This window comes from Schistocerca americana, chromosome 6 (assembly GCF_021461395.2).
Source record: "Schistocerca americana isolate TAMUIC-IGC-003095 chromosome 6, iqSchAmer2.1, whole genome shotgun sequence".
Classification (NCBI taxonomy): domain Eukaryota; kingdom Metazoa; phylum Arthropoda; class Insecta; order Orthoptera; family Acrididae; genus Schistocerca; species Schistocerca americana.
In genome coordinates, this window is record NC_060124.1 from 66,083,621 (window position 1) to 66,110,501 (window position 26,881).

Sequence of the window (26,881 nt, forward strand, 5' to 3'; positions counted from 1 at the left end):
ACCGGTTTCGAACTGACAAGTTCATCATTAGACGGCTGTTCACAAGATGTGTTACACGTGGCAAATATTTGTTGGTGTGTGTGTGTGTGTGTGTGTGTGTGTGTGTGGTGCTTTGCACAATATGGTGATGTGCAAATCATACAAGTGTTGCATATATTTTTCAATATCTGAAAAATACAACCCTGCAACTTTACAACAAAATTGCGCGGAATTTTCGATGACACCAACAGACCAAGAATATTTCGCTACAGTGGAAGAATAAAAATCGAAAACTGACGATTATATAAAGTGCATCTTGTAAATCTTGTGAACAGCCGTCTGATGATGAACTTGTAAGTTCGAAACCGGTTACGGCGCTATTTACTTAAATATATAGCAGTATTAATAGTGGCTGGTTGCTGTCTTCTTCTTTGTAAGAATCAACCTGCTTCAATCATCAGTATTCTCCTCCGATTGCGAAAACGTTCTCTTGGCACCCAGCTACATACGGAGAAGTAACCAACACGATAAAATAAGAGAAATCAGGGCCCGCACAGAAAAATTTAAGTGCTCGTTTCTCCCGCGCGCCGTTCGAGACTGGAACGGTAGAGAGACAGCTTGAAAGTGGTTCACTGAACCCTCTGCCAGGCACTTTATTGTGAATAGCAGAGTAATCGCGTAGATGCAGATGTAAATTCCACGAGTGGGCAACTGCCTCCTCTTGCGGTCCCCTCCCTCCTCGGGGACGCCAAATGGTTCAAATGGCTCTGAGCACTATGGGACTTAACTGCTGTGGTCATCAGTCCCCTAGAACTTAGAACTACTTAAACCTAACTAACCTAAGGACGTCACACACATCCAGGCCCGAGGCAGGATTCGAACCTGCGACCGTAGCAGTCACGCGGTTCCCGACTGTAGGGGGCGCCAATGTTCCGAGTATTGTCCAGAGGAGATGGAGATCCCAGGAGTGGGCAACTGCTCCCCCCCCCCCCCCCTTGCCCCCCCGCTCCCCTCTCCCGGATGCCTCTGTTCCGAGTATTGTCCAGACCCATACAAGAACATATCACCAGAGAGCAAATTCTGCCGGATTTCCAATTCGGATTCCGGCAGAACCACTCTGCCCCACAACAGATCATGAGAGTGGTTGAAGCAGCCACAGAGGGCTTCAACCACAGAGGCTACTGCGGGATAGTGCTACTAGACGTAGCCAAAGCCTTTGACTCAGTATGGCATAGAGGGCTACTCTACAAGTTGTACACTCAAGGGTTCCCCGGGAGTATAGTTAAGCAGATCAAAAGCTATCTCTCGAACAGAACTTTCTCTGTCAAAGTAGAAACAGCCGCCTCCACCAAGAGGCGTATTCGTGCTGGGGTGCCACAGGGATCGGTCCTGGGGCCCGTTTTGTACAGTCTGTGCACTGCGGACACACCAACGGCCCCCCTGGTGCACACCGCTCAGTACGCTGACGATACAGCCTTCTACACAAGAAACGCGAACAAGGACCTGGTCATCCTTAGGATACAAAGGGTTTTAGATGACACGGAAACTTGGGCCCGTCGCTGGCGAATCACCATCAATTCTGAAAAGACGCAGGCGATGCTGATCACCCGTAGGCTCGGAAGGCGCGAACCTCCTCAACGCCCCCCCCCCCCTCCACCTTCACCTAAACGGAACCCAACTCCCCTGGCGCAGAACCGCCAAGTATCTTGGCGTAACCTTGGACTCTCGTCTTACGTGGAAACTCCACATAGACGAGGTCCATAGGAAGGTCTGCGCCAGAATGTCCATCCTGTACCCAATCCTCAACTCATCCAGCTCCCTTTCCTGCTCAGTAGGAGTGAACGTATACCAGGCCCTGATCCGGCCAGTCATGGAATACGCGTGTCCTGTCTGGGGATACGCGGCGAAGCAGCACCTGGACAAACTCCAGAGGCTGCAGAACCGCGTCCTCAGGAGGGCACTGCGTTTACCCCTTGGATTCCCTATCGACGATTTGCATGCCGCTGCGGAAATCCCACTCCTGAGAGAGCGTTTTCAAGACCTGGCAAGGGCCTTCTATGAAGGTACTTCCAGGTCGGGAAACGCCCTCATCCACTCCCTAGGTCGGTATGACATGTCCCGCGATAAACACAATCGCCCCATGACGATCTTCGACAACTAAGTCGAAGAGAAAAATCCCAATATCCATTCCCAAATCCTGCTCCTACCCTAATTACTACAATTATCTCGCCAAACCTCAGGCAAGTACCAGACTCACACAGAACAATCATCACAGTTCACAGACACCAAAAAAGTACAGAAATAATCACACACACAAGTACACAGGGGAGTAAAAGCCGAAAGGCTACAAACTCCCCCTCACACTTCCCCAAAGTGGGGAAAGTATTAGATGAAAGCTGGCAGAGGAGACGGACGCCAGAACACTGACAGGTAGAGAAGGGTGCGCAGCCGCGCCGCCTTCCACAGATGCGGGCAGCGTGTTGGGGTCGGCCGTGGTGAGGTCCGGTCGCTCGAGAGGCGGAAGTGCGTGGTGCGTGCCACGTGGTGCGTGGGAATGGCCGGCGTTCCCAGCGGAGCAGCTGACTGACTGAGTGACTGAGCGCCGGCCGCCAAAGTTCAGGGTTCAGCCCGGCGCTGGCCGGGGCTGCACTCGGCGTCCGCCACGGCCGGGGTTGCCAACCTCTGCGCCGGCGTGACCTTGCGGGCTGCCGCCGACCGGCCGAGGGCCCGCATCTCGTGTCACTGACTGTTCGCTCCAGCCGGGTCCGCCCAGCACAGCACAGCACAGCGGAGCTACGAGCTGTGGCAGCAGGGCGCGGCGGGGGTGAGCGGATCCTCGAGTCCCAGCAAAACATAACGAGGGAGGTCACTTTCATGTGCCATGTAACATACCTCGACCAAACTTGAACCATACACAGAAAGAACCCTCAATCCCACATCCACCCCCAGCCCCACCCCCAAAAAAGGAAAGAAGGAAACTACACACCGATCTTGCCAAAAGCAGAAGCGATTGATTCTTGGTGTTGTAGCAGGAGACAAAAGCCGTGGGACACTTCCTAGTATCGTGTCGGACCTCCTTTTCCCCGACGCAGTCCAACAACTAGACCTAGAAAAGATTCTAAAAGACGTTGGAAGTCCCCTGCAGCAAATTGAGTCATTAAATGAAACAACAAGTTTACTGTTACCAGTCACCGTTTCATTTATTTCCACGACGCGTTTCAAAGGTTTAAACCTCCATCATCGGTTGGATTTACAATAGTTAGTATGACACTTGTGTGTGTGTTGCGTTACGATTTTGTGGAACTTGTGGCACTGTCTAGTGGAGAATAAGCAGTACATATTGTAACCTCCCCGCGGATTTTTTTTTAATGTCAATAATTAAATGGAAATGGCAATACAGCCAAATGTTGTTGAGCTCCCACAAAACATCGTTAAACTGAAATAAAGGCAACTGTACCTTCGCTACAAAAATACTGAAAAATAATGGCCCAATGTAAACTCGCCAGAAAAATTAAGAAATGAAGATTGATCATTAAACCCACAATAATAGGCCAGCAGCGCTGACCTTCAGCCCTGTGAAATTATTAAACCTGGTAAATTGATTCTGGGAGGAAAAGCATAGGAAATATTCTTTAAATTCAAATGAATCCTTTTCTTTAAAACGATTACTTTGAAAAATTATTATTGGGCCATTTCTTGAACAAATTCATTACAATTAACATACATTATCTGATGTGCGCAATGCTGCTTCATTACCTTCGTTAACAATATACCTCGTCCCGAACCGTGACCAGAGATGTAAGGAGAGCACGCTGCCGACCCATGCCGATGCCCGCTCAGTACAACCGTCCACTCGCTACAACTGTCTACTGACTACATCCTCTCGCGACTCCCTACACACAACAACTGTTTCTGCCGACTCGCTACGTACTACTGCGATAAATAACTCTCTGGTCAGAGATTCTGTCATGCCTCGCCATCGCTGGTACTGAATACATACGCGTTTCAATATGAATTGTGTTGGGGAGTCCGCCCCCATTAGCTGAGTGGTCAGCGCGGCGGAATGAACGCCAAGGGGCCTGGGTTCGATTCTCGGCTATGGCAGGAGATTTTCTCCGCTCAGGTACTGGGTTTTGTGTTGTCTTCATCATCATTCCCCATCCCCTACGCGCAAGTCGCCCAATGTGGCGTCGAATGCAATAAGTACTTGCCCTCGGCGGCCGAACTTCCCCGAATGGGGGACTCCCGGCCCACAATGCCGTACGCTCATTTCCATGTGTTGGGAAGGGTACTCAGCTTGGGTAGTTCGTGCAGCAATGTTAAACATCGTGCTGTGGTAGTGTAATGGTTAGCATTTCTGCCTACCAAGTAAGAAGACCTGGCTGGGTTCGAGTCCCGGCCGCAGCACAAATGTTAATCCATTTCTTCTGCTGCTAAGTAAAGGCTTATTGTTCCTTCTGTTTCTGAAAAGAATTCGATGTTTTAATTTTTCCAATTTTCCTCAGCGTTTGCTCAGTTTTTTCGATGATAGATCTGAAATTAAATTTTTCTGTTCTTTGCCGCCCTAACAGGCCGCCTTATCTTGGCTAATGATAAGAACGGCCCTGGCACCAATACATTTTCCTGGAGCACACTTGAAGTTACGAGTAATGGCTCAAAATGTAGGAAAATGTAATTTAATGCGGATGAGAAGGCAAAACAAACTCGTAATCCTCAGATACAGCACTAGTAGTATCCAGTCACATCGTTTAAGTATCTGGGCGTAACGTTGCAAAGCGATACGAGAAGGAAAGAGCATGTAAGGATTGTGGTAGGGAAGGTGAATGGTTGTCTTGGATTTATTGAGTGTGGATCATCTGTAAAGAAGACCACATGTAGGACGCTAGTGCAACCTGTTGTTGAGTACTGCTCAAGTGTTAGGAATCTGCACCAGGTCGGGATAGAGGAAGACACTGAAGCAATTCAGAAGCGGGCTGCTAGATTTGTTACCGGCACGTTCCAACAACACACAAGTACACTGCTGGCCACCGTAAATGCAACACCAAGAAAGACGAGAGGTAGCAGAACAAAATTTATTTTGTAGATAACATGTTGACCAAGTATCAAATGATTACGTTTACAGACGTCTGTGACATGTGGTTCCTGCCAGAATCAGTAGCCAGAGTAGCCGCCATTGTTGGAGATCACCGCTGCCACACATCTCGGCATTGAGTCAAAGAGACGTTGGATGTGTTCCTGGGGTACAGCAGCCCAAGCAGCTTCCACACGTTGCCAAAGATCATCTGGTGTGGCAGCTGGGGATGTAATCTGGGTCACTCGTTGAGCAACCATGGACCACATGTTTTCTATCGGCGAAAGATCCGGAGAGCGAGCCGGCCAGGGAAGCACTTCAATCTGGTTATTGACGAAGAACCTTTGGACAATGCGTGCCACGTGTAGTCGCGCATTATCCTGTTGAAATATGGCTGTGGCCGAGCCCTGAAGGTAAGGAAGGACAACTGGCTCCAGCACCTCGGATATGTAGCGCCGGCTATTTAAAGTACCGGCAATGCGTACTAGAGGCGTGCGAGAGTAATATCCAATACCGCCCCATACCATAATACCCGGTGCAAGACCAGTGTGGCGGTGCATAATGCAGCTGTCCAGCATCCTCTCTCCACGGTGTCTCCACACTCGAACCCGACCATCGTGGTGCTGCAGACAGAAGCGTGCCTCGTCAGTAAAGACAACGTCATTCCATTCTGCCGTCCACATCCGTCTGTCATCACACCACTGGCGACGGAGACGTCTGTGGTTCTGCGTCAATGGTAGACGAAGCAATGGACGTCTTGCGGACAGACCACTCTGCTGTAAACGGCGTCGAATGGTACGCGCAGACACTGGATGATGCGTTACAGACGCAATGTGCTGTGCTATGGTTCGGGATGTCACTGAGCGATCCGTCACAGCCATGCGCACAATTTGCCTATCAGCACGTGCAGTGGTGCACCGAGGTGAATGCGATCGACCACGTCGGTCCGTCGTACCCTCCTGCATCCAACGGTCGCATATCCGCATTACAGTTGTTTGGTTTCGTCCAACACGACTAGCGATTTCTCTGTATGATAATCCACAATCTCGGTAAGCTATTATCCTTCATCTGTCAAACTCGGATACTTGATCAAACGATGTTCGCTGTTGTCTACGAGGCATAACTGATCGTCTTGTGAAACAACCACAAGGTAAACACACGTGCCGAACGTACACTCGTCGAAGTCGCCAAGCCTTAAATGGCGCTATGAGGTGGCGCCACAGGCGCGCGTATGTGCGTCTGCGCTGAAATTCTAATCAGTTGCATACCTCATCGCTGCAAACCCATGGTGTAAATTTCACTTGATTCGGATGCTTCCTTCAGGGTGTTGCATTTACGGTGGCCAGCAGTGTATTAGGGAGATGCTTCGGAAACTCAAATGGGAATCCCTGGAGGGAAACCAACGTTCTTTTCGAGGAGGCAGTTGTAACTGATTGCAGAACTGTCCCACTGCTGCCAACATATCATCGCACGCATCACGACGATAAGATATGAGAAAGCAAAAGTCGCAGGGAGGCATGCAGACAGTCGCTTCCTCGCTCTGTCTGCAAGTGGAAAAGGAAAGGACTAATAGTGGTACAAGGTACCCTGCGCCACGCACCGTACGGTGGCTTGTGGAGTGAGTATGCAGATGTGGATGCAGATGTACCTATGTCAGCAATTCTCAGATAACGCGTTGCGTCCTCACTACCAAGAAATCTTGAATCCGTCAGAAAATTTGGTTTCACACACGACCGTACTATTTCACAGTTCTTTAAGTCGTGGTGTTTCTCTGAAAAGGGAAGCTCCCCATCCCACCTCCCTCAGATTTAGTGGTATGGCCCAGTGGATAGCCCGTCACAAACTGAACACATGTCAAGCACGAAAACAGGAAGAAGGTGTACTGAACTGTGAAAAAAAAAGCAAAATAGAAACAGTGAACAGTCCAAAAACAAGAAGTACAATAAATAGCAGCTAAAATCCGCAACGGCGTCTTTTTCGCAAAGTCATGATCTGTCCAGCCTGTCATTGAAATGTTCGTTTTCTTTCTGCAGTCTTGGCAGTTGTCATACTATACCCTTTTTTAGAATATGAGTCATTTGGAAGGAATACGTTGCCGTCGCAAGTAAATGCGATGAGTAGTGAGAGCAGGTGAGATACCACATAGACCTCTTACAGAAATGAAAACAACAAATAAAAGTAACTTCCTGGCAGATTAAAACGTGTGCCAGTCCGAGACTCGAACTCGTGACCTGCGCCTTTCGCGGGCAAGTGCTCTACCATCTTTTTTTTAAATTTTTTTTTAGACGCTACCCCCCTTTTTTTCCCTACCATCTTTTTTTGCGCCTAGAACCGCTTTTTTTCTTTTTTATATTTTTTTTGTTAGTAACAATAATATTTTATTTATTCATTTAATTTTAATGTCCCAAAAGAAAAATCATATATAAAAAAGAAGGGAATGAAATATAGGACTGAAGTGACATCCTCGTCACTTCACTGGGAGTAAATCCTATCCCTCGAAACAACGTAAACCTGGGACTCCCCACCGCTTCGGGGGGTTATGAAACATGCTGCCTAGAAAGTTCGCAAAATGCGTTTTATATTTAGAGTGGCGTCGGATGATTTCGTGTTGTTCTAGTAGATAATGCCAATAGCCCATGCCCGATATCAAGGTCCGCGAGAGCACGTAGTGCGATGCGTGTCCTCCAATCCTTCGGATTGCCGAAGTTTTTTTGTGAGGGGAAAAATACAGCGTCAGGGAAAAATAAAGCGTCCGTCGTGACCGTTGATTCGTCGGTGCGTCGGAGGAGGGCCATGATGCGTTGCGTCAGCCGCCAGACATCCTTTGCCTCACCGCACTGCAGGGAATGTTCGTCGGTGTCCTGCATGCCACAATCCATCTGAGCTACCCAAGCACGACTCAAGATCCGCCCATACAGCTTCAATTCTGCAGTACCTCGTCTCCTGCCTTCCAAACTTTACAGAAGCTCTTCCGCGAACATTGCGGAACTAGCACTCCTGGAAGAAAGGATATTGCGGAGACGTAGCTTAGCCACAGCCTGGGCGATGTTTCCAGAATAAGTTCTAATCTGCCACGAAGTTTCATATGAGCACACGCAGCAGAGTGAAAATCTCATTCTGGAAACATCTTTTAATCTGCCTGGAAGTTTCATATCAGCACACACTGCAGAGTGAAAATCTCATTCTGGAAACATCCCCCAGGCTGTGCCTAAGCCACGTCTCCGTAACGTCCTTTCTTCCAGGAGTCCTAGTTGTGCAAGGTTCGCGGAAGAGCTTCTGTGAATTCTGGAAGGTAGGAGACGACGTACTAGCAGAATTGATGCTGTGAGGAGGGGTCGCGAGTCGTGCGTGGGTAGCTCAGATGATAGAGCACGCGCCCGCGAAAGTCAAAGGTCCCGAGTTCGAGTCTCTGTCTGGCACACAGTTTTGATCTGCCAAGAGGTTTCATATCAGCGCACACTCCGCTGCGGAATGAAAATCTCGTTCTGGGGACAAATAAAAGGTTTAAACTACGTTACAACAAAGGAATTCAACAGTCAAGACTTTCAAAACGGAACGCAACGTTAAAAACATATGCTTTAACAAAGGACAGAAAAAATGTGTGATAGTGAAACTGTTCCGTTCATTTGTTGCACCTTATGTGACAAACTACTATGTTTTCGTCATTTCCTTGGGAGTGATCACACTCAGATTCAGACGAACACCTATTCCGGGCAAGGAGACATATCTCACTTACTTACCAGTCGTACAAATTAGGTGCGTCGATAAGAGATTCCTATCATATGACACTCGTACTGTCACCAATGCCGTGTACGACACACCAGACGTGTTTGCCGGTGGAGGATTCGATTGACTTGTCGCCTTGTCATCAAACGTTTGCGGTTCTCATTCGAAAGCCATTTCCTTTCGGCTGCTAATATACACTACTGGCTATTAAAATTGCTACACCACCAAGATGACGTGCTACAGACGAGAAATTTAACAAACAGGAAGAAGATGTTGTCATATGCAGATGATTAGCTTTTCAGAGCATTCATACAAGGTTGGCGCCGGTGGCGACACCTACAACGTGCTGACATAAGGAAAGTTTCCAACCGATTTCTCATACACAAACAGCAGCTCACCGGCGTTCCCTGGTGAAACGTTGTTGTGATGCCTCGTGTAAGGAGGAGAAATGCGTACCATCACGTTTCCGACTTTGATAAAGGTCGGATTGTTGCCTAACGCGATTGCGGTTTATCGTATCGCGACATTGGTGCTCGCGTTGGTCGAGATCCAATGACTGTTAGCAGAATATGGAATCAGTGGGTTCAAGAGGGTAATACGGAACGCCGTGGTGGATCCCAACGGCCTCGTGTCACTAGCAGCCGAGATGACAGGCATCTTATCCGCATGGCTGTAACGGATCGTGCAGCCACGTCTCGACCCCTGAGTCAACAGATGGGGACGTTTGCAAGACAACAACCATCTGCACGAATAGTTCGACGACGTTTGCAGCAGCATGGACTATCAGCTCGGAGACCATGGCTGCGGTTACGCTTGACGCTGCATCACAGACAGGAGCGCCTGCGATGGTGTACTCAACGACGAACCTGGGTGCACGAAAGGCAAAACGTCATTTTTTCGGATGAATCGAGGTTGTGTTTACAGCATCATGATGGTCGCATCCGTGTTTGGCGACTTCGCGGTGAACGCACACTGGAAGCGTGTATTCGTCATCGCCATACTGGCGTATCACCCGGCCTGATGGTATGGGGTGCCAGTGGTTACACGTCTCGGTCACCTCTTGTTCGCATTGACGGCACTTTGAACAGTGGACGTTGCATTTCAGATGTGTTACGGCCCGTGGCTCTACCCTTCATCCGATCCCTGCGAAACCCTACACATCAGCAGGATAATGCACGACCGCATGTTGCAGGTCCTGTACGGGCCTTTCTGGATACAGAAAATGTTCAACTGCTGCCCTGGCCAGCGCATTCTCCAGACATCTCACCAATTGAAAACGTCTGGTCAATGGTGGCCGAGCAACTGGCTGGTCACAATACGCCAGTCACTACTCTTGATGAACTGTGGTATCGTGTTGAAGCTGCATGGGCAGCTGTACCTGTACACGCCATCCAAGCTCTGTTTGACTCAATGCCCAGGCGTATCAAGGCCGTTATTACGGCCAGAGGTGGTTGTTCTGGGTACTGATTTCAAATGGTTCAAATGGCTCTGTGCACTATGGGACTCAACTGCTGAGGTCATTAGTCCCCTCGAACTTAGAACTAGTTAAACCTAACTAACCTAAGGACATCACAAACATACATGCCCGAGGCAGGATTCGAACCTGCGACCGTAGCGGTCTTGCGGTTCCAGACTGCAGCGCCTCTAACCGCACGGCCACTTCGGCCGGCGGTACTGATTTGTCAGGTTCTATGCATCCAAATTGCGTGAAAATGTAATCACATGTCAGTTCTAGTATAATGTATTTGTCCAATGAATACCCGTTTATCATCTGCATTTCTTCTTGGTATAATAATAATGGCGTGTGACGAGGGCCTCCCGTCGGGTAGACCGCTCGCCTGGTGCAAGTCTTTCGATTTGACGCCCCTTCGGCGATTTGCGCGTCGATGGGGATGAAATGAAGATGATTAGGAGAACACAACACCCAGTCCGTGAGCGGAGAAAATCTCCGACCCAGCCGGGAATCGAACCCGGACCCTTATAATTGACAGTTTGTCGCGCTGACCTCTCAGCTACCGGGGGCGGACGTGTAGCAATTTTAATGGCCAATAGTGCAGTAGTCGTGTAGAATCACCTGTCATTATAGGTCCCTAAATTACACTTCGCTGTTGCAAACTAACGTTACACCACGACACAAACTAAAATTTGAATAAACGAAAAGCGAAAAAAGAACAAAAAAGAGTTGGTACGTAGAAGGTCAGAACGCAGCTCGCCTGCTTGGCAGTGCAATACCATGACCACTTGTGTCATCGGTTGCTCTATACGGCACTTTTTGTTCTTGGACCGTTCACTGTTTCTATTTATCCTTCTTCCTGTTTTCATGCTTGATCTGGGTCCAGTGTTTGACGGACTGTCTGCTGGGCGCTCTTACCACTAAATCTGAGGGGACTAAGGTGGGGAGTTCCCCTTGTGAGATGCCGGAGTGTTCGCGGCACCACTGGCAGGGCGTCTCCGTGAGTCATTCGTTTGCTTTTAGTAGGACTGGAGCCCACGCCCAGTGCCCACCGGCCCTCAGACTGCGGCGCTAAAAGAGGCGCCAGCCAGGCCGCTAAGCCAGCCGAGGTCCGGGCAAGCTGGGGAAGGGCGCGGCCGACACTAAAGGGCCCTCACCCGGCACTCTTAGCGCCCTGCTCGTGTGAAGGCGCTAAGAGCCGCACACGGGCTTTATCGCTGCGTCATCAGAGGCCGCGACACGTCTGCGGCTAGTGCTGAGGCTCGGTTCCTGGGGCAAAGTGGAACCGCATCGTCCTCCACTAACTGCCTGTTAATATTGGTCACTGAAAGGGAAAAGTACTCTGTACGTACAGCTACACCTATATTCCACAACTAGAGCAGATAAAATACACTGAAGCGTCAAAAGTCATGGGATACCTTGCAAGATCCCCTCGCTTCTAAACTGATACTGTTATTACTCAGCCGCGAGTCCGTTGAGGGTGGTATATGTGACGTATAGTATAACTGGTCAGCATTTCCACCCGGCATTTGCGATTGTTAAGTCGGACCTTCCTTGATCCGCCTTGGTGGGTCGTGTCGTCGGATTTCCTCCTACCTGTGCACGGTGCAGCTCTCGTAAATGTCGTCCCGTGCAGATCCTTCATTGGCGCATTACATGTCTCTGTCGGTGGAAGCTAATTATCTGAAACTGCTGTCGATCAACTTTGGGATATTATTTACTCGAAATTAACATTCAGAATGCCGAAATATCACTTTTATTCCTATTAGATCAATAATGAAACTCTCATGTCACAAACTACTCGTAACCGAGAGCATGGCTACCATCGAACAAGACAGGAAGAGCTCTTAACGCCGACTGCCGACTTCGGCGCACAGTCCGCATCTCTTACTAGTTTCGTCACAGTTCGTGGATTTCCGATCAAGTTCGTACTTACTAAGATATGCATTTGTTAATGAACGGGTGTGAATTTTAACGAGGCAAAATTATGATAAATAGCTTTATAAAAATGGCTCTGAGCACTATGGGACTCAACTGCTGTGGTCATAAGTCCCCTAGAACTTAGAACTACTTAAACCTAACTAACCTAAGGACATCACACACATCCAAGCCCGAGGCAGGATTCGAACCTGCGACCGTAGCAGTCGTGCGGTTCCAGACTGAAGCGCCTTTAACAGCGCGGCCACTCCGACCGGCCATAAATAGCTTTAAACATCCAGAGGCTCCTCCTAGTATTCATGTTGTAATAAATGACTTTTTTTAATTATTAAATATAAATAAACAAAATCGGTGACTTTGGCGCCAAGATGGCGGTACTTCCCGTCATATATATTTCCCAGGCTGACGCTTGTTGCTACTGTCCAGCGCCGAGCCCTACCCCACTACGCGCGACATATGGTGGCTTCGTCACCTAGCCAGCCAGCATGGGAAATGCTCTCCGACTCATGGCCGGCTACGGACTACAGCACTTCCTAACTATCGTGAATACATCAATAAGAGACAATAATTTATTAAAACTGGTAAAAATGTCTTCCTCACGTAAGGGGCACCTTACAACTAATATCGTGTCTGACCTCTTCCTACCCCGCCGTACGCAGTGGCCGAGCTGTTCTAGGCGCTTCAGTACGGAACCGCGCGATCGCTACGGTCGCAGGTTCGAATCTTGCCTCGGGAATGGATGTGTGTGATGTCCTTAGGTTAGGTTTAAGTAGTTCTAAGCCTAGGGGACTGATGACCTCAGATGTTAAGTCCCATAGTGCTTAGAGCCATTTGAACCATTTGAACCCTCCTGCCCGGCTTTATCCTACAACTCGACGTGGTATGGATTCAACAAGTCGTTGCAAGTCCCCTGCAGAAACACTGAGCTAAATGTTCAAATGTGCGTGAAATCTTATAGGACTTAACTGCTAAAGTCATCAGTCCCTAAGCTTACACACTACTTAACCTAAATTATCCTAAGGACAAACACACACATCCATCCCCGAGGGAGGACTCGAACCTCCGCCGGGACCAGCCGCACAGTCCATGACTGCAGCGCCCAGACCGCTCGGCTAATCCCGCGCGCCTACTGCGCTACATTGACTCTATAATTGTCCGTAACTGCGAAACTGTTGCTGCTCCAGGATTTTGTGCATCTACTCACCCTTCGATTACGTCCCATAAATGTTCGGTAGGATTCATTTCGGACGATCTGGGTAGCCAAATCATTCTCTCGAATTGTCCAGAATGCTCTCCAAACCATTGTCTCGAATGAAAAACAGACCACAGTTGCCTAAATTATGTTTATTTTAAACCTTGACCATGGTTTCTGCTATAATAAGTCAGAAGTCATATACACTAATAAGAAATTTTTCATTTATTAGTGTGTATGACTTCTGAAGAAGGCTATATTACTATAGCAGAAACCATGGTCAAGATTTAAAATAAACATACGAGGGTAACCCCAAAAGTAAGGTCTCCTATTTTTTTATGAGTACATAGACCTGTTTATTTCTACAATGGTTTACATCAGTTTACAGCTTGAACATTTAGCTATTTTTTGACATAATCACCATTTCTGTCGATGCATTTTTGTCGACGCTGTGGCAGTTTTTGTATGCCCATGTCATACCAGCTCGCCACCATGTTGTTCAGAAAGTTATGAACCTCTTCTTTCACCTGGTCGTCGGAGCTGAATCGCTGGGACCACAATTAAGGCTGACAGGTACTGTGAGACTCTGAAAAAACTCAAACGGGCAATTCAGAACCGGAGAAGAGGAATGTCGAGCAAGGGCGTACACATGCTCCATGACAACGTTCGCCCAGACATCGCTCGGCAAATCGTTGCTCTCCTGCAACAGTTTCAGTGGGACATAATCAACCACCCACCTTATAGTCCTTACTTGGCGCCCAGTGACTGTCACGTGTTCCCTAGGTTAAAAGAACATTTGGCCGTAAAGCAATTCAGCTCCGACGACGAGGTGAACTTTCTGAACAGCATAGCGGCGACCTGATGGACATACAAAAACTTCCACAGCGTCTACAAAAATGCATCGACAGAAATGGTTATTATGTCGAAAAATAAATGTTCAAGCTGTAAATTGATGTTGACCATTGTAGAAATAAACAGGTCTATGTACTTATAAAAAAATTGGAGACCTTACTTTTGGGATTACCCTCGTAATTTAGTGCAACTGTGGGCGGTTTTTTATTCGAGAGAATTTCGTAAGGGTTGCTGTTGTCGCTGCCATGATGAAAATAATTCTTCAAACCAATCACGAACAATTGTGGCCCATCGAAATGGCGCATTATCATCCATAAAAATTCCATCGTAGTTTGGGAATATCAAGTCTATGAATGGCCGTAAACGGTTTCGAAGCCAATGACCGCTTCATTTGGACCAGAGGACCCAGTCCAATCCACGTAAGCACAGCCCACACCATTATGGAGGCACCACCTGCGTGCACAGTGCCTTGTCGGCTACTTGGGTTATGCCTTCGTGGGGTCTGCGCCACACTCGAACTCTACCATCAGCTCTTACCGACTGAAAAAGCGACTTATCTGACCAGGCCACTGATTTTCAGTCGTCTGGGTTCGAACCGATGTCGTCACGAGCGCAGGAGAGGCGCTGCAGATGATGTCGTGCTGTTGACAAAGGCACTCTACATCTACATCTACATTCATACTCCGCAAGCCACCCAACGGTGTGTGGCGGAGGGCACTTTATGTGCCACTGTCATTACCTCCCTTTTCTGTTCCAGTCGCGTATGGTTCGCGGGAAGAACGACTGCCGGAAAACCTCCGTGCGCGCTCGAATCTCTCTAATTTTACATTCGTGATCTCCTCGGGAGGTATAAGTAGGAGGAAGCAATATATTCCATACCTTATCCAGTAACGCACCCTCTCGAAACCTGGGCAGCAAGCTACACCGCGATGCAGAGCACCTGTCTTGCAGAGTCTGCCACTTGAGTTTGCTAAACATCTCCGTAACGCTATCACGCTTACCAAATAACCCTGTGACGAAACGCGCCGCTCTTTTCTGCATCTTCTCTACCTCCTCTGTCAACCCGATCTGGTACGGATCCCACACTGATGAACAATACTCAAGTATAGGTCGAACGAGTGTTTTGTAAGCCACCTCCTTTGTTGATGGACTACATTTTCTAAGGACTCTCCCAATGTATCTCAACCTGGTACCCGCCTTACCAACAATTAATTTTATATGATCATTCCACTTCAAATCGTTCCGCACTCATACTCCCAGATATTTTACAGAAGTAATTGCTACCAGTGTTTGTTCCGCTATCATATAATCATACAATAAAGGATCCTTCTTTCTATGTATTCGCAATACATTACGTTTGTCTATGTTAAGGGTCAATTGCCACTCCCTGCACCGAGTGGCTATCCGCTGCAGATCTTCCTGCATTTCGCTACAATTTTCTAATGCTGCAACTTCTCTGTATACTACAGCATCATCCGCGAAAAGCCGCATGGAACTTCCGACACTGTCTACTATGTCATTTATATACACTCCTGGAAATGGAAAAAAGAACACATTGACACCGGTGTGTCAGACCCACCATACTTGCTCCGGACACTGCGAGAGGGCTGTACAAGCAATGATCACACGCACGGCACAGCGGACACACCAGGAACCGCGGTGTTGGCCGTCGAATGGCGCTAGCTGCGCAGCATTTGTGCACCGCCGCCGTCAGTGTCAGCCAGTTTGCCGTGGCATACGGAGCTCCATCGCAGTCTTTAACACTGGTAGCATGCCGCGACAGCGTGGACGTGAACCGTATGTGCAGTTGACGGACTTTGAGCGAGGGCGTATAGTGGGCATGCGGGAGGCCGGGTGGACGTACCGCCGAATTGCTCAACACGTGGGGCGTGAGGTCTCCACAGTACATCGATGTTGTCGCCAGTGGTCGGCGGAAGGTGCACGTGCCCGTCGACCTGGGACCGGACCGCAGCGACGCACGGATGCACGCCAAGACCGTAGGATCCTACGCAGTGCCGTAGGGGACCGCACCGCCACTTCCCAGCAAATTAGGGACACTGTTGCTCCTGGGGTATCGGCGAGGACCATTCGCAACCGTCTCCATGAAGCTGGGCTACGGTCCCGCACACCGTTAGGCCGTCTTCCGCTCACGCCCCAACATCGTGCAGCCCGCCTCCAGTGGTGTCGCGACAGGCGTGAATGGAGGGACGAATGGAGACGTGTCGTCTTCAGCGATGAGAGTCGCTTCTGCCTTGGTGCCAATGATGGTCGTATGCGTGTTTGGTGCCGTGCAGGTGAGCGCCACAATCAGGACTGAATACGACCGAGGCACACAGGGCCAACACCCGGCATCATGGTGTGGGGAGCGATCTCCTACACTGGCCGTACACCACTGGTGATCGTCGAGGGGACAATGAATACTGCACGGTACATCCAAACCGTCATCGAACCCATCGTTCTACCATTCCTAGACCGGCAAGGGAACTTGCTGTTCCAACAGGACAATGCACGTCCGCATGTATCCCGTGCCACCCAACGTGCTCTAGAAGGTGTAAGTCAACTACTCTGGCCAGCAAGATCTCCGGATCTGTCCCCCATTGAGCATGTTTGGGACTGGATGAAGCGTCGTCTCACGCGGTCTGTACGTCCAGCACGAACGCTGGTCCAACTGAGGCGCCAGGTGGAAATGGCATGGCAAGCCGTTCCACAGGACTACATCCAGCATCTCTACGATCGTCTCCATGGGAGAATAGCAGCCTGCATTGCTGCGAAAGGTGGATATACACTGTACTAGTGCCGACATTGTGCATGCTCTGTTGCCTGTGTCTATGTGCCTGTGGTTCTGTCAGTGTGATCATGTGATGTATCTGACCCCAGGAATGTGTCAATAAAGTTTCCCCTTCCTGGGACAATGAATTCACGGTGTTCTTATTTCAATTTCCAGGAGTGTATATTGTGAAAAGCAATGGTCCCATAACACTCCCCTGTGGCACGCCAGAGGTTATTTTAACGTCTGTAGACGTCTCTCCATTGAGAACAACATGCTGTATTCTGTTTGCTAAAAACTCTTCAATCCAGCCACACAGCTGGTCTGATATTCCGTAGGCTCTTACTTTGTTTATCAGGCGACAGTGCGGAACTGTATCGAACGCCTTCCGGAAGTCAAGGAAAATAGCATCTACCTGGGAGCCTGTATCTAATATTTTCTGGGTCTCATGAACAAATAAAGCGAGTTGGGTCTCACACAATCGCTGTTTCCGGAATCCATGTTGATTCCAACAGAGTAGATTCTGGGTTTCCAGAAACGACATGATACGCGAGCAAAAAACATGTTCTAAAATTCTACAACAGATCGACGTCAGAGATATAGGTCTATAGTTTTGCGCATCTGCTCGACGACCCTTCTTGAAGACTGGGACTACCTGTGCTCTTTTCCAATCATTTGGAACCCTCCGTTCCTCTAGAGACTTGCGGTACACAGCTGTTAGAAGGGGGGCAAGTTCTTTCGCGTACTCTGTGTAGAATCGAATTGGTATCCCGTCAGGTCCAGTGGACTTTCCTCTGTTGAGTGATTCCAGTTGCTTTTCTATTCCTTGGACACTTATTTCGATGTCAGCCATTTCTTCGTTTGCGCGAGGATTTAAAGAAGGAACTGTAGTGCGGTCTTCCTCTGTGAAACAGCTTTGGAAAAAGGTGTTTAGTATTTCAGCTTTACGCGTGTCATCCTCTGTTTCAATGCCATCATCATCCCGGAGAGTCTGGAAATGCTGTTTCGAGCCACTTGCTGATTTAACGTAAGACGAGAACTTCCTCACGTCGGTCGTCTGCTGTCATAGGCCATTAAAGCCTGCTTTTGCGGCACTGTCCAAACAGATACATTTGTCGTACGTCCCACGTTGGTTTCTCGGGTTATCTCACGCACTCTTGATTGTCTGTTAGCACCGACAATTCTACGCAAACGCCGTTGCTCTCGGTTGTTAAGTGAAGGCCATCGGCGACTGCGACTGCGTGGTGAGAGGTAATGCCTGATACTTTTAGAGTATGTCATTAGTGAAAAAACCAACGGTCGCCAATTCCTTACCCGAACAAGAACAGTTAAACTGAAACTGAACTTTATACTGGTAAGCCATCTTACGTAAGAATAGTTATTGGCGTCATAACGTAGGAACAGTAACTAATGCACACTTTCAAGTACTTCACACCACACATGCCACAGTAGTCAGATAATAATAAAAAACACATACAACACATCATGTTAATTTCCAAAGATCAATAAAGTGATATTGTTTACTGGCTGTGGACAGAAACTTTTTTGTTACATTACTCACGGTTATACTGACTACCATAATTGTAGCAATCAGAAAGACTGTTTGAATTTAGCAGCTACTTTGATATTTCTTTGTAATAAAAGTTACAAATTATGCCAGAAGCTATAATTTTGAACTGTGCTTTGACAGTGAAATTCACTGTTGAGGTTACATAAAATTTTACTAACAATTTTTTATTATGAAGGTTACTCTTTTTTTAGCAAATGAATTAATACTGGCTTTTGCATCATTCTATTTCTGACATTATTCGTACTTCAACCAAAGTTATTAGAAGGAAGGCCAGCGTTGGTCGTAACTAGTTATTGTAATCGCTTCATAGCTTTGGTTACTAATAGTAACTTGACACTAGTGCCTACGAGCTTTAATTTTTACGCTGAAGCACTGAAGATGATCATTATGTGATCGAAAATCGATTTTGCTATCAATAAACCATCAAAATTACGGCCAAAGCTGACCTTCCTTCTAATTTTACGTATATGGTCGTTGAGCACACAGCACTCTATGGAGTCGCCAATCAACCAAAGTTTTCATTATTACGTAATTGTCCAAAAGTTGGAAACATTATTTTCTGATAATCTAATAAATTAATGTTTACTTCATTTTCAGTTCATTTTCTGATTATCTCGGTTCATAGAAAGGGATAGGATGGATACAACTTGGATAATGACTTAAGAAAAATATTTACGTGACAATATGCACGAAAACAATGTTATTCAAACAATAATATTCCAACTACGCTGGTCAATCTATTATACTTCTAATTATAAAAAGTCTAGGACTTACTTCACTTCGTGATGCCGTTGTCTGTCGAGTGGCTTCATTTAGCGGTAAATAGGGCACAGCTTGATCTTCTTGCCATACCATAGCCAATAACAAGGGCCCAAAGTACTCTTGATGTTATGTGAATTACTCTTGCTGCATTTGTGCTGTGCCCAATAAATGCTATAGCTTGCCCACATCGGAAACAAACTTTTTGTCTCCGCACTTTTGCATAGTCACACCGGCGAATACACACAACAGACGACACCAACCGTCTCCTCGCGACTCCCAACTGCTACTTTTTTGGCGCTCTCGCATGCCCAACGATAATGATTTTACAATTTATTACACTCTTTAACAATAGCTTTTCCCTGACTAGGCCAGCGTGTCTACTTACAAAATGTTAACATTCCATGCGTATTCTCTTTCTTAAATAACAAATAGCATTTGTAACTTGACAACATATTTAAAAGAATAATATTCAGCACAATTAATAACGCAAACTCTGGAAAACACGTGGAAAATGTATGATCATCCACAGAGTTGTGGTGTTACACTTGGACGTCCCGTTGTGCGTTTTCCAGCAGGTTGAGAATGGAAAACTCGTTATGGGAGGGATCTATCAGTTCGAAGGATGAGGCCAAGTCAATGTCCTCTTGTGCCCTAATATTCACCCAATGTGTGGTTTTCCAAACTGCTTATACGAGTCTTGTTCCTTCCTTCGTTCCCATCTACCTCGCACGGTATCGTCGATGGGTCTTTAGATCTTATAAGTGCTTTCCTCTCGAAGGAACATAACTCTTGCTTTTTTCAGTTGTTGCTGCAAAACCATATAAAAGTACTGGCCGTACTACAGTCATATAGAGCTGGATCTTATTCTTCTGTGGTATCAGTCGCAACATGAATACATTGTTCACACTAAAGAACGTGCGATTAGCTTCTATTATTCATCGATGCACTTCTGCAGTCACCTCACTTTTCTTAGTCATCATGTATCCCAAGTACTTGAATTCTTGAACTCGTTCAAAGGTATGCCCGTCAACAACAATGGAAGGAAGGAGAGCTTGATGGCGTGATACTACGAAATATTTGGTTTTATTATCATTCACCACCAGTCCAGTTTTCATCGCATTGTGGAGAAATCTGGAATTACAGCGCCTCCAGGGTGTCACCAAGAATCGCAACACCCTCAGCAAACGCCAGGATTGTGTCTCCATTTCGCTGATTCGATCAGTGTCACGGTTTACTTTTTCCAAGTCCAAGTTGAATAAAACTGGTGCCAATAAATCTCTTTATCTCAGTCCATTTCGAATACTGAGTAGAGCCGATAGTTGGTTGCCAAATAATACTTGACAAGTTGGTTGAGAGTAGCAAGCTGCAGTTAGTTGTATTATTTCGACAGGATTCCTCTAGCGTTTTCCATAAGAAGGAGCGGTCAAAGTTGTCATAAGCTTGCCGAAAATCAGTAAAGGTAAGGTGTAATTCCCGAACTAAGTCGTAAAATTTTTCTATCAGCTGCCTCAAGGTAAGTACTTGGTCAAGAGTCGACCGTCCAGCCACATTCATTGTGGCTTACAGTTCCTTCAGCCAATGGTTTGAAGCGGTTAAATCATCGCTAGTAACAAAGAAAACACAATAAAAGTTTAAAAAACTGATTAATATCGTCAAAATGTCGAAAAAAAACGCCATGTTATTAATAGTTTCTGCGGAGCACTTATGCACTTCTCGTAGAACACTAGTGTTTGGGAGATCCTTTACAAGACTGACTGAACAAGAACGCAACTGGAGATTGAAAAAGAAAGACTGTATCTTTGCTGAACACGCCCTGAGTGTATGTCATTCTTATGGTATTAAATGTGATATTCTCCACAGAGCAAATACAGGGAGATAACTGACATTACTTCAAATTCTGGCTGTCAATATAAATCAGTCACTGAATCCTGACTTAGTCCTTAATCTTCAAAAATACAATTCCATTATACACCCTTGCTAAAGTAGCAGCAGCCAGTTCATGTTTGCCGGCCGGAGTGGCCGAGCGGTTCTAGGCGCTACAGTCTGGAACCGCGCGACCGCTACGGTCACAGGTTCAAATCCTGCCTCGGGCATGGCTGTGTGTGACGCCCTTAGGTTAGTTAGGTTTAAGTATTTCTAAGTTCTAGGGGACTGATGACCTCAGAAGTGCTCAGAGCCATTTGAACCAGTTCATGTTTTTCTCACCATAAGATAAAATGCTTATTATAATAGTATAACTGTTTAAATGTAAATATCGACGGTTGTCTTTGACCTCACCCAGCTGCATTCCCGTAAGTTATCTGAACACTGAATTTGCCGGGAGGAACTCATGCCTCACAGCACAACTGTTCGCCACCCACATCCCACCGACTCCATCTTCCCCTCTGCCCCCCCCCCCCCCCCACCACTCCTTCTTTGCTTGTTCATCTCATTCATCATATTCGCCAACTATTTTGTCGATATTACGTAATAGTCTGTGTTAATAGTCACTTGTGTACCGGTTCGATCCTGGTCTTTCTTGTATTTTTAATCTTTGATTGTGATGTAATCTAAGGTTTTTTTTTATCTTCTTGGTATATTTCAATATGCTTTTGTTTCTCATGTAGATATGTAGTCGTAAAAGGTCACATATCATTGGAAGAACAATCTTTGTGCAGATATGAACTACCGCTGATGTTGTGTGGACTGTCAGTTTAGATTTAAGTCGTCTAAGGATGGCCTAAAAAGCCAAAAGCCAGTTCAGAACGAGCTACAAAATAAATGTTATAGCGGAACATCAATACAGTGTAAGTGAGTTTTTGTCCATTGTAATTATCCGGGCTGTTATGCCGTGGTCGGTTGATGAAATCTGTGGTGATTCCCAACGTTTCGTCTCCGACTGCGGGAGACATCTTCAAGGGGGTCCGTAGCTCGGTGGAAGGTCCAACACACACACTGGCTCGCTACTGACTGCCGCTAAATTCCGTGTCCGCGCGCCCCCGCGCCGCGGCGTGACGTCACGTGTTTTGAAAACGTCAGTGCAATTGGCCGCTGTCCGTCGCCGTCGATCGCCGTTGCCATCACCCAGTAGTGGACGGGTGGTACACATCTTCTTTAACACCGGCATCCATATACCGTTTAATTTGACGCCCTCCTCCTTTCGGTTGAAATTATTTGGGTGTTTAGCGGTTTCGATTGCCTCCCTGTAGAGCCTTTCGTAATATCCGCTCGTGGCCGCTAGTACTTGCGTCTCCTCGAAACGAATATTTTGGTTCCCTGGCTGGAAAGCATGCTCCGCAACAGATGATCGTTCCGAGGAGAAACGGAACGATCAGCTGTTGCGGAGCATGCTTTCCAGCCAGGGAACCACAATATTCGTTTCGAGGAGTACTAGCGGCCACGAGCGGATACTACGAAAGGCTCTACAGGGAGGCAATCGAAACCGCTAAACACCCAAATAATTTCAACCGAAAGGAGGAGGGCGTCAAATTAAACGATATATGGATGCCGGTGTTAAAGAAGATGTGTGCCACCCGTCCACTACTGGGTGATTGCAACGGCGATCGACAGCGACGGACAGCGGCCAATTGCACTGACGTTTTCAAAACACGTGACGTCACGCCGCGGCGCGGGGGCGCGCGGACACGGAATTTAGCGGCAGTCAGTAGCGAGCCAGTGTGTGTGTTGGACCTTCCATCAAGCTACGGACCCCCTTGAAGATGTCTCCCGCAGTCGGAGACGAAACGTTGGGAATCACCACAGATTTCATCAACCGACCACGGCGTAACAGCCCGGATAATTACAATGGACATGATATTTCCGGCGGTGAAAGTCTACATTTTAGTATAAGTGAGTTTTTACCAAGTCTGTGTTCCACCAAGCGCTGACGGAGTGTTACATAACTGTCTTTAGGAAATATTCGACGGTTGTGGTCGCGTGTGCATTTATAACTGGTAAACCAGCCACAAAAATATATTACGTAGATCTGCAAGTAATATACTAATACGCGGGGCATTTCATAAATAATGCATGAGTTGGTATTGCTGTGGATTGTTTCATGCAACAACAATGAAAATTACGACAGATGTAGTTGGGAGTATGAGGAGAGAGCACTTGTTTTTGTTTTTTCACCGTGTACCCTAACATAAAATTGGCGAGAGGTACAAGTGCACCCTGCGGGGCTCCCAGGTGCTGTGACTGTTGAAGATCAGAAGTCGTACGTACATCAAGATCGAAACTTTATCTTGCAAACCCGCGACAGAAATCCACTGCGCGTTAAGTGAAGTTTACTGCGATTTTACAGTGGATTGTAGTGCAGTTTCACGTTGGTTTTATCGTTTTCGTGGTTGTCGTACGAGCACAATCGTTAATCCCAGACCCAGAAGGCTAAAAACGTCAACAGATGAATTAAGTGCGAAATTTTTTCAGATGTTCATGAAGTAGAACATCGCAGTGCGACTTGAGCTCTCTGAAGCCATGAGTATCCGTATTCCGTGTTCCGACAAATGATACGAAGAAGAAAAATTCTGCGAGATGGGATCCCACACTGTTTGACTGCCGAAGAAAAGCGAAAACGCCTGGACATTGCAACCTCACTCAAACAACGCATCGACCGTGGTTGTCAACGAGTCTTGAGTCGAACCGTAGTTGAAATCACAGTCGAATGTTTAGAGAGTTTCAGATTCTCCACGACCAAAAATATTTCGGCGCCTCCAATAAAAGCTCAAGCAAATGATGATTTTTGCTGATGATCACCAAGGAATCATCATCACAAAGTACCACTTGCAACTAGTGTCACAGCATTGTATTAGCGTAACTTTATCCAAAGCCTGCGCAGAAAAATGCACGAAACGCGATCTCAGTTGCTCGAGGCTTGGCCACTATTCGTTCTTCACGACAATGCTCACCCGCACATCGGCAATGTTGTAGCCCAAAAATCGTGCTAATACGGATGGGAAGTGTTGACGCATCTTTCCTACATCCCGGACATGAATCCACCTGACTTCGATTTTTTGCCGAAGTTGTTAAACATATGAGTGGGCGTCATTATCCTTCTCTGGAAGAGCTTTCTATCACCGTTGCCCGAGCCATTCGACGGCTAACAAAAGCGGTGTCCTGGATGGAAAACAGAGCTTCGACAGATAAACAGAAGTGGTGTCCTGGATGGAATGACAGATATTCCGAGAGTCGTAGAGAAGCAGGGAGACTATATTGAAGGACTATAAAGAGATATTGGAAAAAAATAAACATGTAAGTAACAAAAATATTAGTGTGCATTATTTATGAAACGTCCCTCGTACAAATTGATGGCTCTGAGGACTATGGAACTTAACAGCTGAGGTCATCAGTCCCCTAGAACTTAGAACTACACTCCTGGAAATTGAAATAAGAACACCGTGAATTCATTGTCCCAGGAAGGGAAAACTTTATTGACACATTCCTGGGGTCAGATACATCACATGATCACACTGACAGAACCACAGGCACATAGACACAGGCAACAGAGCATGCACAATGTCGGCACTAGTACAGTGTATATCCACCTTTCGCAGCAATGCAGGCTGCTATTCTCCCATGGAGACGATCGTAGAGATGCTGGATGTAGTCCTGTGGAACGGCTTGCCATGCCATTTCCACCTGGCGCCTCAGTTGGACCAGCGTTCGTGCTGGACGTGCAGACCGCGTGAGACGACGCTTCATCCAGTCCCAAACATGCTCAATGGGGGACAGATCCGGAGATCTTGCTGGCCAGGGTAGTTGACTTACACCTTCTAGAGCGCGTTGGGTGGCACGGGATACATGCGGACGTGCATTGTCCTGTTGGAACAGCAAGTTCCCTTGCCGGTCTAGGAATGGTAGAACGATGGGTTCGATGACGGTTTGGATGTACCGTGCACTATTCAGTGTCCCCTCGACGATCACCAGTGGTGTACGGCCAGTGTAGGAGATCGCTCCCCACACCATGATGCCGGGTGTTGGCCCTGTGTGCCTCGGTCGTATGCAGTCCTGATTGTGGCGCTCACCTGCACGGCGCCAAACACGCATACGACCATCATTGGCACCAAGGCAGAAGCGACTCTCATCGCTGAAGACGACACGTCTCCATTCGTCCCTCCATTCACGCCTGTCGCGACACCACTGGAGGCGGGCTGCACGATGTTGGGGCGTGAGCGGAAGACGGCCTAAGGGTGTGCGGGACCGTAGCCCAGCTTCATGGAGACGGTTGCGAATGGTCCTCGCCGATACCCCAGGAGCAACAGTGTCCCTAATTTGCTGGGAAGTGGCGGTGCGGTCCCATACGGCACTGCGTAGGATCCTACGGTCTTGGCGTGCATCCGTGCGTCGCTGCGGTCCGGTCCCAGGTCGACGGGCACGTGCACCTTCCGCCGACCACTGGCGACAACATCGATGTACTGTGGAGACCTCACGCCCCACGTGTTGAGCAATTCGGGGGTACGTCCACCCGGCCTCCCGCATGCCCACTATACGACCTCGCTCAAAGTCCGTCAACTGCACATACGGTTCACGTCCACGCTGTCGCGGCATGCTACCAGTGTTAAAGACTGCGATGGAGCTCCGTATGCCAAGGCAAACTGGCTGACACTGACGGCGGCGGTGCACAAATGCTGCGCAGCTAGCGCCATTCGACGGCCAACACCGCGGTTCCTGGTGTGTCCGCTGTGCCGTGCGTGTGATCATTGCTTGTACAGCCCTCTCGCAGTGTCCGGAGCAAGTATGGTGGGTCTGACACACCGGTGTCAATGTGTTCTTTTTTCCATTTCCAGGAGTGTTCTTAAACATAACTAACCCAAGGACATCACACACTTCCATGCCCGAGGCAGGATTCGAACCTGCGACCGTAGCGGTCGCGCGGTTCCGGACTGAAGCGCCTAGAACCGCTTGGCCACTCCGGCCGGCTGTCCAAATTGATTCGGAAGAGATTCGTGCATCTTTACGCGGAGAGGATAGAAGTGCAGTTGGTGCTTTCCGCTAGCGGGTTATTGCCATTGTTGTTCCATTTACCGGCTATGTGCCTCATTATTATTCAAAACTTTTAATGTTAATGTATAAGCATTCTCTTTTTACACTTAAGCAAAGGGGGGTTAGGTGCATACATGATTATCTCACAACTTGAACAGCAGAGCCTCCAATCCATCCGTTAGCCCATTTGCTGACTTCTCCCTGCTGAGAAGCATCTAGTTGCAGCTGTGCTCGGAGTCCCTAGAAGCGGCAGCTACGCAGTGTAGCCGGGTCTCTGCTTGTCACACACGCAGCCGGGAAACCCCTGGGGAGCTGAATAATGGTTTCTCGGTACCGCAACTGCGCAAGGATCCCGCTTCTAGATGACGTCAGGACATAGCAGGCTGCTGTACGAGTCGGAATGGATATAGGAGATTGGCTTCTGTAGACTCCTGTTTTCCATCTACACAGTGAATGTAAGGGGACATTGTACGCGAAATTCGTTGAAATTTGATATTTTCTGTTTTCTACTCCGATATATACTTTGGACTTTCCTGAACATTTTGGTATATAATACATTAAAATCAGACAATTGTGAGGCCTTCAAATAATATTTTGAATGTTGACGTGTG